The sequence below is a fragment of the Saimiri boliviensis genome, chromosome 4 (assembly GCF_048565385.1).
Source record: "Saimiri boliviensis isolate mSaiBol1 chromosome 4, mSaiBol1.pri, whole genome shotgun sequence".
Classification (NCBI taxonomy): Eukaryota; Metazoa; Chordata; class Mammalia; order Primates; family Cebidae; genus Saimiri; species Saimiri boliviensis.
In genome coordinates, this window is record NC_133452.1 from 47856272 (window position 1) to 47871987 (window position 15716).

At 37.4% G+C, this 15716-nt stretch overlaps 1 pseudogene; it reads right to left on the reverse strand.

The window, feature by feature from the left end:
- Positions 1-417: 417 nt before the first annotated feature.
- LOC101053647 (protein LSM14 homolog A-like) overlaps positions 418-15716 on the reverse strand; it is a 31134-nt pseudogene continuing 15835 nt past the window's right edge.

A 15716-nucleotide genomic window follows, 5' to 3' on the forward strand; every position in this document is an offset into this window, starting at 1 on the left:
CATGCACACACACACCACTTTCTGTGACACCAAACACAGTCTCACAGCCCTATCTGCAGGCAACCTGCAATTGCCAATATGATTTAGTTATTAAAAAAATATACTTTCAGTGATAAAAAAAAAAACTTGTAAGTCCCACTGAAGTACTGCTTTAATTTAACTGTAATAAGAAATGACTTAGCCTTCTGCTGTTCTGAATATATTTTATGTTCATTACTTAAGATTAGTCTTTCTCCCAACCAAAAAGTAACTGTATTTATCTTTGAAATTGAGCAGGAAAACAAACAAAAAACAAAACCCAGTGCTGATGACAAATGTACAGCAAATTCACCTCTCCACACTTCACAAAAACTGAAATCAATTTTTAGAACCATGAAGAGCTGGAAATTCACCTATTTTCAAAGACTTGTTTGTAGATTATGCAACAACTTTGTTGTCTTTCCTATATTCGAAATCCGAAAACTCCCTTACCTCTGTGACCTCCTCTGAATCCACTGAAAAATCCTTGAGAGATGCTGAAAGTACCACATCTGCCACCAACATGCCCTCTGCCACCCAGAAACCAAGGATTCCTCTGCCTCTGCATCTCCCACGGTCACAGTTTGGACAAATTGGAATTCCAAATGTTTTAGCATTTAATTTTCTTTCTTCAGCCCAGGTTAGTCTCCATTCTCAAAAGTCTTCACAAGAAACATGATCAAAGAAGGATTTAGTTTTGTCCTACTAGCATTTAGGTCCAAGCGGATCTTCTTCATCAGCATTTCCTTCACTGTTTTGGGTATCAACTCCTAAGTCACCTTTATCTTCACCGTTTACAGGCTTCTCTTCATACACACACACACACACACACACACACACACACACACACACACACAGACACATGTGTTTGTTTGTTTGTTTGTTTGTTTGTTTGTTTATTTATTTATTTGACAGAGTTTTGCTCTTGTTAGCCAGCCTGAAGTGCAATGGCACGATCTCAGCTCACCCCAACCTCTGCCTCCCACGTTCAAGCAATTATCCTGCCTCAGCCTCCTGAGTAGCTGGGATTACAGGCATGCACTGCCACACCCAGCTAATTTTGTATTTTTAGTAGAGAAAAGGTTTCTCCATATTGGTCAGGCTGGTCTTGAACTCCCAACCTCAAGTGATCCACCCACCTCAGCCTCCCAAAGTACTGAGATTACAGACGTGAGCCACCTCGCCTGGCCAAGTTTATCTTCTTTTATTATGAAACTCTTTGTCAATCTCTTCCTTGTTGAATTGTGCATTTGTACTTTCAAAGGCAAAGTCTTTCTCAAATTTCATTGGCCCATCTTGCAGATTACCAAATCTTCCCCTGCTACCCTGCTAAATCCCACACCCTATCCTTGGAGCTGAAGGAGCACCTGGAGATACTTTTCTCTTACTATCATTTCTGAGTCGTTCATTTACTGGTCTAGAAACATTGTGTACTTCAACTCACCTGTGCTCTTGATACTCTGTTGCTTTTTAGCTGGTAGATGGCAAAGGCCTGGTTGATACAGGGCTCCTTCTCCCAACAGGTGCTGGAGCAGGTAAATGGGCCAAGACAGTCTTCACTGCTTGTTCCATGTCTGGGCTTTTCTCAAAGGGCCTAACTGAGGGCTTGAGCAACCTTGAGATAAATGGGTTTTTAGAGATCTTGCAACCTGTACAAAGCACATTACCTTGGGGTAAGATATCACTGTTTGATGTTTCTGTTCCAAAGGATGTCAAAGATCTTTCAGCAACACCAGCAGCACCAAACCAAACTGCTGCCCAACTGAGGAACTTGGACTGAACTGACCGTATGTGGGAATCCTGCCGAAAGGCCCACGAGAACCACATGCTGGAATGAAGTTGATGAGCCTAGTGAGGACTGCAGGTTAGCTGGATCTTGAGGCAAAGAACACTGTAGTTTTGGTGGCTCACAAACAGTGAGGTCTTTAATGTCGCTCCTATAGAATACAATGTATTCCAGTACTTCATCTCGAGGTGGTATTGGACGATCTATCTTCTGTACCAGAGGATTGAACTTTGGCAAGGGCTACCGTGGGGCTCTCGGTGTTGATGGTGCAGAGGATGCCCTCGTAGCAGATTTCTGCCTCGGAGATGCGGCTGATCTTACTGCAGAGGGAAGGTGCTCATTTTTTATAAATCAGCTGCGAGCTCCGGGTGCTCGCAGAGAGGTGGATTCCACAGATTCCACGAGGCTGTGAAGCGATCCACAGCCTCTGTCCTGCCTGGGGCAGCCGCTCACACCTAACATGGTGTCTCCACTGTATCAGCTTTATTTTCACTTCATTTAAAAAAGAAATTAAAAACTTCAGAAAACCGTCTTGACTTCTAAAATCTGAAAAACGATATCTCTTAGGACTTAAATCTTGGATTGTTTTCTAAGGTGCCTTAAACAACTGCTGAGCAAACTTAGGTCTAAATGTACATATACTAAATAGTATTGCTGTCTTCACAACTCAGCAAAACCAATAGTAATTAAAGCATCTATTACTGCTTAGGCCCCTGAGGTGGGCTACATCAAAGACAAATACGAATAAGCCAGTCCTTCCCTCAGAGACCTTACACTGTATAATAGGTGCATTTCATTTTATTTTACATATGAGTAACTAAAAATGTATTGAAATGTATTGAATTAAAATAAACACATCCTCAAATAGCTAAAGTGCAAAGTGGAACAAGGTTGGTACCACTGGAAACATACAAGCACAATGCTATGGAGAGATAAAGATAAAAGAAACAGAAGGAATTGTGCCTAGCTAGAAATTGAAGGAAGTCTTCATGTGTAAAGTAGCATTTGAAAATTAAGTAGTGTGTTAACAAGTTGAAGCAGATGATAGGGTAGGAAAGTTCTCATAAAAGAAAAAGCATTGATGAAGATAAAAAAGTTAGGAAATCACAAAGTTAGTCCTAGGAATACTAACCACACCAGTTTGGCTGAGATTCACTTTACTGCGGGAGGGTGAAAGCATGGTAGGCACATATTTGGATGGACTTGTGTGCCAGGATGAGAATATTGTACTTTATGCAGAAGAAAATGGCAAACTCGTAAGGATTTTTGGTAGAGAATTGACATAGCTAATCCTGTATTTTGGGAAGACTGATTTGTAGGTGTTACCACAGAATTCAGGGTGAGAAAGACAAGAGGTAGGGACATCAATTACATTTCATTATATTATTCAAGGGAAAAATGACTGCCTAAAACAATGGCAAGAAAGAAGAAATAGAAGAGAGAAGATAGATGCAATCATGGGGTGATTGACCTAGGAACTAGAAGAAAATAAGAGACATTTGAGATGCTTAAAGAGACAGTATGACTGAGGAAATGGTTCTATTACTAACAGCGTCTGGAAACTCGTGGGAAAAAAAGCAGGATGCTTTTGAAGAACACGTGATGAGTTTGTTTTTGAACACATCAGGAAGAAATACAAAGGGCCATGGCTTAGAAGAGAGGCTGAGCCTGGGCACCTGGCAGTAAAGTATGAAAGACTGAAAACAAAGACCGAACCCTGAGAGGAAGACTTATGTTTAGAAATTAGGAAGAAAATGAGGACAAAAGAGATCAAACAAACAAACAAACAAAAAGGTGAAGACCAGAGAGGAAGCAGGATAACCAAGAACAATGTTGTGTTGTGAAAAACAAGATAGCTAGAATTTCAAAAAAGCAAAATTAATCCATTGTATAAGAAGTTTTAGGAGTATGAAAGCCAGTTGCCTTATTTAAAATGTCAACTTGTTTTGTTCCACTATGGTTTGCGGAATACTGATTCATTTAAACAATTTCCCAGGCAAAATTAAAGAAAAAAATCATTTTGAAAATCTAAAAATAAATTCATTAAAAAACTTTCAGCTGATCTGTGAAACTGTTAAGCAATGATTTGATAAAGGTAAATATCACATATGTATTTGAAAGCTTCTGGTTATTGATAAAATATTTTGTTGGAAAAATCATTTATTCTCTTAGGGATCTGGAGAAAGTATGTTTGCAATTATTCCATTAAAGGCCTAACTGCAATTTTTCTTCTTCCTGGGGGCTGGAAGGAATAATTTTTGAATTAGAACTTATTTTGATTTCAGCATGGTTCTTTGGTGGCCTTCTATTTCTCTCATCTTAAACTTTTAAAATGCAAGGGGTTGCCAAATTAAGCCTTCCTGCCACCAGAAACTTAATAGTCAAAAGAAAATTGAAATTACTCTGAGGGATGAAGTTTCTTCAGACCTGAAGCAATTAGCATTTCTTTGAAAGACTCACAATCTAAGCATAAACAATACAGATTTTAAAAAATGAATTAATTAGAAGGATGAATGAGACTGAGAGCTACCAATTTAAAGCTTTCTATATTGTGCTACAGTTTACTTCCAAATGCCAATTCATTCCAATTTAGAATACCTAAGTAACCACTTATCTAGCAATTTACTTTTTGTTATAAAAATAGATACGGCAAACAGACGCAGATGGGAATTTCTTCATCTTCAATGTTCATCCCACCACACCCAACCTCTTGAACTGTTGATATGACCAGGAGTTAGAGAACAAAAAAAGATGTGTCCCTATATCTTGAGTTGAAACTAGAAATGCATTTTTTATAAATCAGCTGTAGATTTTAAAAAAGCATTATAAATATTCCTTTTCATAGACACTTTGGATTTAAAAAGATTTTAAGTACTAAGTAATATTGAGAGTCAAACAGGCTATAAAATTTTATCTATTAAAATATACCTTGAATTCAAACTGATAGAACTGCAAGGAACCTCCTAAAATATAATATAGTTGTCCTTTTATATCTTTGGGGAATTGGTTTCAGGATATCCCTGCCAATACCAAAATCCATAAATGCTCAAGTTCATAATGTAAAATGGTGTACTTTATGCATATAACGTACACAATCCTTCTACATACTTTAAATCATCTCTAGATTACTTATAATACCTAATATAAAATAGTTGGCATACTGTATTGCTTAGAAAATAATGACATGAAAACCTCTGTGACCATCCATTGTTTTTCCAAACATTTTCAACCTGCAGTTATTTGAATGCATCGGTGCAGAACCCACAGATATGGACAGCAGACTGTATGTTCTTGAATTAAAGAATATGACCTGAATATTTATAGACATGTATAGGTTAGTACATACATATGTGGAAAATTGATCATTGTTTTTATATTAGAAAGTAGCATATTTTTTTAATTATTTATTTTTTGGAGACAGAGTCTTGCTCTGTCGCCCAGGCTAGAGTGCAGTGGCACAATCTTGGCTCAACTTCTACCTCCTGACTTCAAGCAATTCTCCTGCCTCACACCTGGCTAATTTTTGTATTTTTAGTAGAGATGGGGTGTTACCAAGTTGGCCAGGCTGGTCTTGAACTCCTGACCTTGAGTGATTCACGTGCCTTGACCTCCCAAAGTGCTGTGATTACAGGCATGAGCCCCTGTGCCTGGCCAGAAAATAGCATATTTTCTTATATCTTTTCTTACATCACTGTGAAAATTAGTACTTATAAAAGAAGTGTATTTTATGAAATTGATACAATAGGATAAATTTCCTGGAGACTAATACATAATATGAAAATCTTTGGAAAAATTAGAAATATTGTATCTCAGAAGATTATAAATCTTGGGAAACAATGAATTGATTGTGGCAACCAAGGCAAATCTGGTATATGTCCTTTTGCTTTATAGTCATTGAAACCAAGGAAGAGAGGGGTAATTTAGTTTTAATTTGTACATACAGTAGCTTTAAAAAGATAAAAAGAAATTTTTTCTACTACTCGAAGTCTTCTGTATTCTGAAACTCATTTGTCAGTGACCTCCAACTCTATTTGACTCATGCTTTTGTCTCATTATTACATTGAGTTCTTTGGAACACTGTCAACACTTGTTACTAAGACATTCCTCTGCTTACTCATAGTACTGATAAATATCGTAAGAGAAAATTCAAGAAATAAGAACCGGGTTCTTCTAGAATCCCTTCTTGACACTCTGGACTGTTCTTTGAGGTAAGATATTTTCTCACAGAACATGAGATATGGCATTTAGTTAAGCAGGTCTTATTAAGCTATTAAAAGTGTATTAGAGAAACAATTCTTTCCATTCAACAGAACCAAAAAACCTCTTGTGTGACAAGTCGAGACTTAACGATAAACACTTATTTTAATGGCTTCTTGTTATTATATACTATCCCGCTAAGACAAGCGGCCGAGTGGTACTGATCATAGACTACTAACAGAATACAGCTTAAGCTGGTAGCTGCCACAATCACTGTATTTCCTTAAGAGAGTGGGATGGAATTCATTTGTAAGGATTTTTCCAGATCACATAAATCATACTTCATTAAACCACATATCCTTAGAAACATACACACACGCGCGCACACACACACACACACACACAGGATTTTACTAACAGTGGTCTGTTTAAAATGAACTATAATTTAAAGCTGCATTATGTAATCTCTACATTTATTTCACATGTTCAGACCATGCCCCCCTGGTCTGTGATCCAAAGCAGGAGGGTGGTTGATGACTATGGAATCCATTAGCCTTTCTGATTCCATGTGCTTACACTGCAGATTAGCTATGGTTCTGAAACTTCCCGTTTTAATGGAAACCTCTGGAGTGTGTGTGTGTGTGTGTGTGTGTGTGTGTGTGTGTGTACAGGGGAACGGAGCAGGATATTTCAGAGAAAATTTCATCAGCTCTTGTTGGAATTGGCTAAAAACAGTGGGACTTTTCCATCTTTTCTTTGTCTTTCATGTTTCCCCATATCACAGTTTCTCTCTGCACTACTGTAGGCCTTCTCTCTTCCCCATGATGCTTTGCAATAATACTCCCAAATGTATCTACCCTTGGAAATTCAAGAAAGTTCCTGCTTTTTTACTGAGTTCATTCTATAACATGGATGAAAAATAAAAGGAGATCAATTTAAGCTAACTAATTTATACTATCAAGTGGCTTCTCTTCTTATTACAAGCTAAGTTTAATAAAAAGGAAGTTTGTAACTAATAACCATTAAACAGAGTTTCTAAGAGTCACCTTTATTTCTCTAAATTATGTGTGTTCCCTAATTAAAAGGAAAATATGTTGGCCCATGGTACCTCTTTTCATAGGCACTGATTCAAAACAGTTCTAAAGCTGATTCAAGGAACTTTCAAGGATAAGCATGTAGTAAATTTAGAAGCAATATACTACAATTTGTCTTATACTCCTTCAAATTCTCATCTTCACAGTGATTTGTGAGAGGGCTTAATAGCACACATTCCAGAGCAGACTTTTCCTGAGATGATGTTCTGATCACCAAAGATTTAAGCCCCATTTTACAGTCATTAATTTGTAAACTTTTGCAATGAATCCATAGTAAATCTAACAAATCTCTTGTTTTGAAACCTTTCCATGGTATCTTTCACAAGTTAAACACATCCATCTTCATTTAAAAGAAGGAAAAAGAATCAAGGAATATCTTCTCTTTTTACATTCATTGTTCCTCCCAGAAATGTTAGTTTCACTCTGACATTTGTGCGTTTTGCTCTGAGTCTTATCCTTCACATGGAGAAGAGTAGTCCTTTCCGCTCCATCACAGCCACGTGTCTTGGTCAGACATAAAGCGAGATTTGGTCAGAAGAGTGGGAAGACAGATGAAACTGGAAAGTAACTGGTAAAATGTAAGTGTTCACTTCAAGGAGAAAAATTAACTACAGAGGAAAGCTAACAAAAAATCAGAAAATGGTTCAAAAAAATGAAAGCCAACACTACACTCAGTAATTTCATGCATTTGCCACACAATCTATAAAACAGAGGCAGGGCTTTTGTTATTTCCTTGTTGAAGAGAAAACTTTCATAGGTAAGGCTTGTGGAGGGATGGGGCAAAAGGGGAAATTAAGCTTTCAAAACTGAGCTAAAACTGAAATATAAATATGTGAAATCAATGGTGTAAATTGTTAAAATTATGTTATGGTTTTTGTTTGTTCCACAAGTGTAAAGCTCACAAATTTTTCAAGTGGGTTTTCAAACATTTAAACCCTATACCTTTTTTTCCTCACAAAAACATTTTACTCAGAATTATAAAAATTAGAACCAGTTGCAGATAGGACTACCTTAGCACATCCAAACCCACCCCTGTCTTGTCACCCTCACTTACAAAGACTTCTTAAGATCCCTAACGTTTTCTAGGAGAATCATGTTAATTCTTTATAACATGATTCAAAATAAAATCAGAGCAAGCCCTGGAATATTGCTTTAGCAAAGCATGACATATCAATTGCACTACGTCGGGAGAAACCTATGTGGTCATATACATGAAATCTATTCTCTCTGTTTCAATTGAACTCCCACAACTAACTTCATCCCAATATTTTAGTCACACTAAGACTATGGGAACGAGCATTCAGAAATGCAGGGTTGTTAGCCAATTTGCATAATGTTAATTCAATAGGTTTAAAATTATTTAACATTTATTTAGAGAAGAAGTTGTGAGTCTCGTGGGGGCAGGGTAGGGAATGTTAAAGCCAGGGATGGGGCCTCAGCTTTGCTCTGCACAACCTACTTAACAAATTAAAGCTCCTCTTTTAAGTTGAACCTACCCTCTGAGGGAGGCAGTTTAATGACCATCTGTTTTTATTCAAAATACTCCTTGGGGGAAGGAGGCAACTCACCTCACACTCCAAGCGGCTTACCAAAGTATTTCCTTCCAACCAAAGACAAACATGTTCCCTGAGAAGAGAGCTGGTAGATATTTTCTTTCTTCATTTTTTCACGTGTCCTGGAATGGTTCAGCAACTAAATAGTTTTATCAATCCTCGTGAACACTTCTCTCACATCTTGGCCTTGATTAAGATTTAGGAGAAGACGTGGTATATTCAGTATTCTCTGCTTAATGTTCCTGCAAAATCTGACTTGGTTAATCTCAATTTGCTAGTCTGCAAAATAGGAGCCATGAACCCTTTTTATAGATGAGGAAACTGAGTTTCAGAAGTCAGGATACTAAAGTTTAGGATAATTCTTAAATTACACAGCCTAGATTCAAAATCATGGTTTGAAATAGCACCATTTGCCCATGACCTTTCCCCTATATGCTGCAAAAACAACCAACCAACCATACTCCACAATACTGTCCCCAGTTCTAATATGAAAGAAACAAAGCCAGCTTAAGGATGCAAAGCAAAGAGATTTGGATTGTATGGACAGAGGGATCATGAAGCTCTTTTGCTTTATTTTGTTTCTTGTTTGTTTTTTGTTTTTCCTAACTGGAATAAGGCGTATAGTGTGGAGAGATTAAAGAAGGAGGGAAATGAGAAGGCTTAGGCTCATTTTTGAAAAACTGAAATACTAAACATTTATTTTGCTATTGTTATCTAACATGTATTCAACATTTACTTACACAACCTTGATCTAGTACTATTTTAATCACCGTTTCTAAGGCTTCTGGAACCACATGGACCTACACATCAGATATTCCTCATCTGAGTCCTTAGATATGACGGGATGAGCTCCCAGAGGTCCGAAAACATAGAAATTGGAGGCAGAGTTTTACCTGTGAGTGCCTTTCTCTGGGAAGAGGTTCAAGAGTTCTTTCAGATCATGGAGAGGATCCATGAGATAAAAGTAGTTAAGGAAAGCAAAACTTCTATAGCTTCATATTGCAGTCCTAAGGAATCTTGCCCTTTCTCGTGACTTGTATAACCTCAAGCCTACACTCTCTTTAGGACTTACACATAAAATTTAATCTCCTAATGAATATCCAACTTAAGAGGTCCTATAGCTTTGCAAACTCAGCATATAAAAATGTGTGCATGTGAATGCGCTGCATGCGCATTCTCCTCTTCATCTCTTACCCCATGTGGTGACAATACCACCCTCTTCTCATCCATCCAGGAAAGCTGGTACTCATTATTCCCTCTCTGCTTCTTTCAATCAAACACCAAACACTGCTAATTATATACCTCCTAAGAAACTGTTGAATCCATTCTCTCTTTTGTAGTTCTACATTGGCTTTTACAACCTCCTTCTTCTGTGATCTCTTTTGTCTGCTCCACTTACTTTAAGTGGCTCTTCAAAGATGTTGATACTTCTCATGGCACACAATGTCTACAACAGTTTTTCAGCTTTCCCAGAATTTTGCCTATACAGCTAATATTCCCTTTTCATAACTACATCTTTTGTAGAACAAATTCCCTCCATATTTTTACTTAAATGCCTTCTCTTTGTATTGCACCCATTCTGATTGTAATCGGGTCATGAGATACAAGGGAGAGCAAAGAGAGGTCCCAAAGTCGCTCCCAATTCCCTGATCGGAAGGGAGGGGGATGCACTCAGCTCCCTCCCCATCTGATTCCACCTCCTCCTCTCCCCCGCCCCATATGTCCGAGGTTCTTGGGCTCCCCGGCCCCAGGAATGAGGAAGAGGCCCTGGTGGGGGGTGGGGGGGGGGTCAGCTTATCAGTCAAGTAAATATTGGACCCAAAGAGTTCTGCAGACAGTAATTTATTAGGCAGAGAAAGAAAGAGTAGAGAGAGCTCCCACATTGCCATGAGAGAGGAATCTGAAGGGGATATCTGCACAGGCAGAGAGAGAAAGACAGCTCCCACTTAGCTGTGAGAGTGGAATCTGAGAGAAGGAAATCCCCGCTGGTAAGGTGCAGTGGAGTTTTACCTTTGAAGTTATTCCTGCCCCATTCATGTTTTTGTCCAATGAGAGGACATCTTTCAAACTTCCTCTGGAGTGATTGATCTTTGACTCTGATCCCAGATTGGTTACTTGAGCCCACAACAAGACCCCTCCTTCCAGGGCTTTTTTACCTAGCTGGCAGGAGGAAAAGTTAGACAAAGAACTCTAGGTTCCCGGACGGGGTGGTGGACAGAGGCATGACACTGGGAAGTACCTTGCCTTTGAAACCACGCCCCTTGTGGACCCGGGAAAAGTAGTTAACATAGTCCATCACAATCTTCCTTTCATCCCCCACAAATTTCTATCAAAATTAATGACTCTTTTTTGAAGCCTCCCTGACTGCCCAAGGATGAATTAAATGCCCCTTCTCTGTGTTTCTATCTAGAGCAGTAGTTCTCAAACTTTCGTTGCAAAAGAATCACCTAGAGGACTTGTTAAAATATAAATTGCTGATTCAAGCTCTGATTCAGCCGATCTTGAGGTGGAGCCTGAACAGCTGACCAGGTCAAACAGCTATCATCGAGGACTTAGCTCCACACCCACTGAACTGGGTCAACTCCAGGGTCACTCTGGTTCATACAGATCTCTAGCCAAGATGATGGCTCAACAGGTTACTAAGTAGCAATCTCTGCATAAGGTTTGTTCCGTACCATCAGCCACTCTTCTCAGAAGGGGTCCTAGAACTTGGACAGCATGTAGGGCTATGAATCACTGCCTACCAAGCACACCTGCCCCAGAGCTATTGCTTCATATGACTTTTTTTTTTTTTAACCGAAGTACTGGCATTTCATCTCCTGCAGCAAAATTCACTACTCATAGAAATACCTTTACTGACTCGATCTCCAAATTTTTCAATTGACTGACTTTTAGGAGAGAATTATCAAAGCTATTAGAGTTGTAACATCTCTGAACTAAAATGATCTGGACATTTTTATTTTCTGGCTTTCAGAAGCAGCAACAAACTGAACAATTATTTGATTCTGCAAGTAATTATGAGTGACAGCGAAGAAAAAATAGTTTTACAGTTATTTGGAAAACTAATTCATATTTGCAAAGATAAAACCATCCTTTCAAGCTGTTGAAAAATGTGGCTGTATAAAAAGAAATGATTCAAGATTTTCTTCTTCCATTACTGAATAAACATATCTAAGAATAGTCAGGCATTTTACTTATTTGAAAAACAAATGTGCTAGCAGATTTCTTAAGAAGAACCTCTTCCATGGTGCTGACTTTACTATGGTCATGATGCACTTCACATTATGTAGTTGGAAACAAACAGCAGTAGAACTCATTGTATCTTAATACCTGATTCTCTGTTTTGAAATTCTTTGAAGGTCATTTTTCTGTTTCAGTTTAAGAAGTCAGAGGAAAAATTTATATTGCATATCTTTAAAAGATAACTTTTCCGTGACCCTAGAGAAACATAGGAACACAAAGGAAGATATGTCTTCTTCCTCTACCCCTCCCCCATTTGAAGATACTCCTTTTTGTTAGCATTTATTAAATCAAACATTCTTTCAAAAACTGTCTTCAACATGTTTCAAATTATGTAGCATGTTTAAGACATTACCTACTTCATTAACATGAATAAATATGCATCTCTTACATGATCTGTTCAGTATCTAGTGCCTAATGAATGTTAAACATCCTGGACTCTGCGTTTCCCCTTTGAATCAAAGGGGGTGCTTGTCATCTGCTCTCTCAAACATGGGTTAGAAAAAGAGCCTCAACAGCCCCTTTTCTAGCAGTCAGTTTCTGCCAGATCTCTTAATCTGAGCCAGAGTCTGTAACTGGCAGTCTCACTGGATGCCTAAAGGTCCTTCTAACTCTATGGGGTATAGTAACTTCTTTCCTGAACCCCCTCATACTTTAGGCAAACTGGAACCAGCAGGCTTCCATGGACTTCCTAGATGTAACAATGCCTTTATCAAAATCACCTATAATTATGCCCTTGAAGCAGGACATTTCTGTTTAGTTTTCTTTGTATAGTGCCACACACAGATGTTTACTCAATGCTTTCTAGTGACCCAAATCAGCCTGGTAATCTACATTTTTTCAAACTATATTGATGCCAGCATAGATGGTTTTAATTCATGTTTACCTATTGAGGGAATGACCCAAGATTCTCAATAGTGCATCTTTTAAAATGAATTCTTATCCCCAACCTCCCAACCACCTCTACATAGAAAGCTAGTACGCAGCACCTCACTGCAACAGTCAGGGAAAGAAAAAGTATCAGAAGATAAAGTCTACTATACCTGGGTAGTATATATCCTTGGTTTCTACCCAACTTTATACTGTGATTTTCATCATCAGACTTTTGGCAGTTATGTGACAGAAAAAAAAAAAAACTTACTGCTTTACCTACTATCAATGTATTTCTTCCCTACAAATACTCATTATACTTCTGTAAGTCAGGGTTTAAAATGATCTGCATTTACTCTTAAATTTACTTCATAAATAAAATCTCTTATTTTGTTTTTCATGTTAATATCTCCTAATCATGATTTCTTTTCAAAATTCTTTGTTCTAGTTTTTTCAAGACTTCAGAATTAAAAGAAGGATGATATCTCTCAAAGCAATAAAGAAATGTATCTTACAGAAGGTTGTTAAAGAAATATAACTATTTGACTTTATCATCATGGAGATAAAATATTAAATGTTTTCACTGAATTATATTCTTGACAATCTGCTGAATTAGAATCAAGAAAAGTTAAGGGGACTTTAGGCTATTAGTCTCATTTTCTAACTCTTATGGACATGCAAAACAATGCCCAATATTTTTACAATTATTAATTTATTATCCCCAATAACACTGTTAGGTAGGTATTATTATTTGTAAGTTTCAGACAAGAAACTAACGCTCAGAGATGGTAAGTGCTTATCCAAGGTGTTACAGTAATGTTGCGAATAGGAGTATAGATTACATAGGAATCAATGTCATCATTGTGGTGATACTGTTAATGCAATATATTCTAGGAAATAAGTTAATATGCCAAAGGGTGTAAAACCTGAAAGTAGGTCATTTTTACAATTAATAAATTTCTTAATTTCTTCCTGTTTCTGCCTTTATTAAATTTAAGGTCATCCTCCAAGGACTCATACACTAGAGTCAAAAGTTTGATGTCGTATCACAAAGGAGTCAATTTTTCTAAGTATGAATTTCCCATTTATATGTGTGCATAAGAAGAAAAGAACACTGTCAGCATTTAAGAGATGTTTTTGAAAAGAAAAAAAATTATTCTTCACAGAATAGAGCACAGCAGACATAGTGTTTCTGACCATCATAAATTACTTCCTAACAAGGAAGCACTTGTTCTTCCTTTGTTCTTTTATTTTTTCTTTTATTTTTTTTTTCCTGTAGTAAAGTCAATTCAGAGTATGTTGAGTCATTTCATAGCATTCTTTTTTATCTGGGTATTGCTCACCTTACAAGTAGTAACTTCTCCCAGCTACCTTGTTGACTATTTTCTATGTGCCTGCTATCATATAAGGTGCTCCTGTCTTCACAAAAATTTCATAAGGTCAGTATTATTATCCACCCATTCTCACTGCAGCAACAACTAATGAAGCAACTGAAATATAAAAGGATCCCCAGTAAGGAAGAATCCTAGGATTTGAACCCAGCCTTCTAAGGTTTACGATTTCAAGTCTGAAAAATTCAGGCAGCCTTCTGTAGCTGACCAAATAGAAGACTTTAATACCATTATTTTACATGCTGAGAATTCAAAAGGAAAGAAATACCTTGTAAATTGTATCAAGGACAAATTGATTAGAAGTAATAATCATTAGTTGGAAACTGTCCCCCAAGCAGAAGGTAGCTGGATATAAATAATGCTGTATTGCTTATACCAACCCAGATTTCATGCACCCATCCTTCTTGCCACCATGTTTTCACTCTCTTCCTATTCCTAATCCCCTCATTTAACTTATATTTTCATATATCAGCTATGCATTTTTCTCTAGATATTAATTATCTTTATCTTATTTCTCTTGTCACAAAATAAACTTATATAGGTTTTTTGAACCCCTAATATCTGAGACAGGTCTCAGTTAATTTAGAAAGTTTGTTTTGCTAAGGTTGAGGGTGTGCACCCATGACATAGCCTCAGGAGGTTCTGATGATATGTGCCCAAAGTGGTTGGGGCACAGCTTGGTTTCATACTTTACAGTGAGACATGAGACATCAATCAATACATGTAAGATGTACATTGGTTCCATTCAGAAAGGCTAGACAACTAGAAGCAGGGAGGGGACTTTCAGGTCACAGGGAGGTGAGAGTCAAATGGTTGTATTCTTCTGAGTTCCCGATTAGCCTTTCCAAAGGAGGCAATCAGATACACATTTATCTCAGTCAGCAGAAGGATGACTTTGAATAGAATAAGTCAACAATCAAAAGCTATTGGCCCCAATTCAGTCAAGAAAACTTTTCTTTTGAGCTACTGACAGCTTTTGGCAATTAAAATATACTCCTGTGAGCAATATTTGGAGGATATTTGTTTCTCTCTATGTGATTTCTCCAAAATTTTGAAACAATTGTGAGCATTCTTAATTTATGGCAATATAGTTATTTGCATAAGAGTCTGTTTCCATTTGAACAAAATTTGGTTCACAGGAGTGTACTTTACTTAATTGCTAAAGCTGTTAATAGCTTAAAAGAAAAGTTTCCTCGACCCTAAGCAGTTCCCAGCTTGACTTTTCCCATCAGCTTAGAGATTTGGGGACCCCAATGTTCATTTTTCTTTCACATTTCCCTGCTTTTGTTTTTAAAATCTTTTGAGGAAAGCATTTTAAAAGAAAATGAATTTCTTGTCTCAGCCTTTGCCTGATCTCTCATGGCTAGGATGGTTTATTTCTAGACAGATAGGTTCTGAGTTACTAGGAAAGCTCATTTCTGGCAGGTTGTAAACTCTCATATCCTATGAAAACAAAATAGAGGAAGGAAAGGAGAAAAACAACAACAAACAAAAGAACAATCCTGGAAAATTAATATAGGCCACATTTCTCTGAAGTCCATACATCAGTAGGCAGGTATGAAAATGG